Source organism: Rhinopithecus bieti, unplaced genomic scaffold (assembly GCF_001698545.2).
Source record: "Rhinopithecus bieti isolate Rb0 unplaced genomic scaffold, ASM169854v2 scaffold_17861, whole genome shotgun sequence".
In the NCBI taxonomy this organism is placed as follows: domain Eukaryota; kingdom Metazoa; phylum Chordata; class Mammalia; order Primates; family Cercopithecidae; genus Rhinopithecus; species Rhinopithecus bieti.
The window spans coordinates 2239693-2240319 of record NW_016809830.1 but is presented as its reverse complement, the minus strand read 5'-3'; positions in this window follow the sequence as shown (position 1 = coordinate 2240319).

The window sequence follows — 627 nt, the reverse complement described above, 5'->3', positions numbered from 1 at the left end:
GAATTTTGGTAGAGATGCAGTTTCCCCATGTTGCCCAGGCTGGTCTTGAATTCCTGGAATCAAGCAATCCACCCACCTCAGCCTCCCAAAGTGCTGGGATTACAGGCATAAGCCACTGTGCCCAGCTTGTTATGTTCTTTTTACCACTAATTCACCTGCTTCTCAGTCTCTATATTGTTTATTTGTTTGTTTTGTTACACTCTTTTGTTCTCGCTGTCCTTATTGATTTGTGCTTCTTAAAAATGTGTCTTATTCTTATTCCAAAATTGACCACATAGCTGGAAGTAAAGCACTTCTCAGCAAATGTAAAAGAACAGAAATTATAACAAACTGTCTCTCAGACCACAGTGCCATCAAGCTAGAACTCAGGATTAAGAAACTCACTCAAAACCGCTCAACTACATGGAAACTGAACAACCTGCCCCTGAATGACTACTGGATACATAATGAAATGAAGGCAGAAATCAAGATGTTCTTTCAAACCAATGAGAACAAAGATACAACATACCAGAATCTCTGGGACACATTTAAAGCAGTGTGTAGAGGGAAATTTATAGCACTAAATGCCCACAAGAGAAAGCTGGAAAGATCTAAAATTGACACTCTAACATCACAATTAAAAGAACA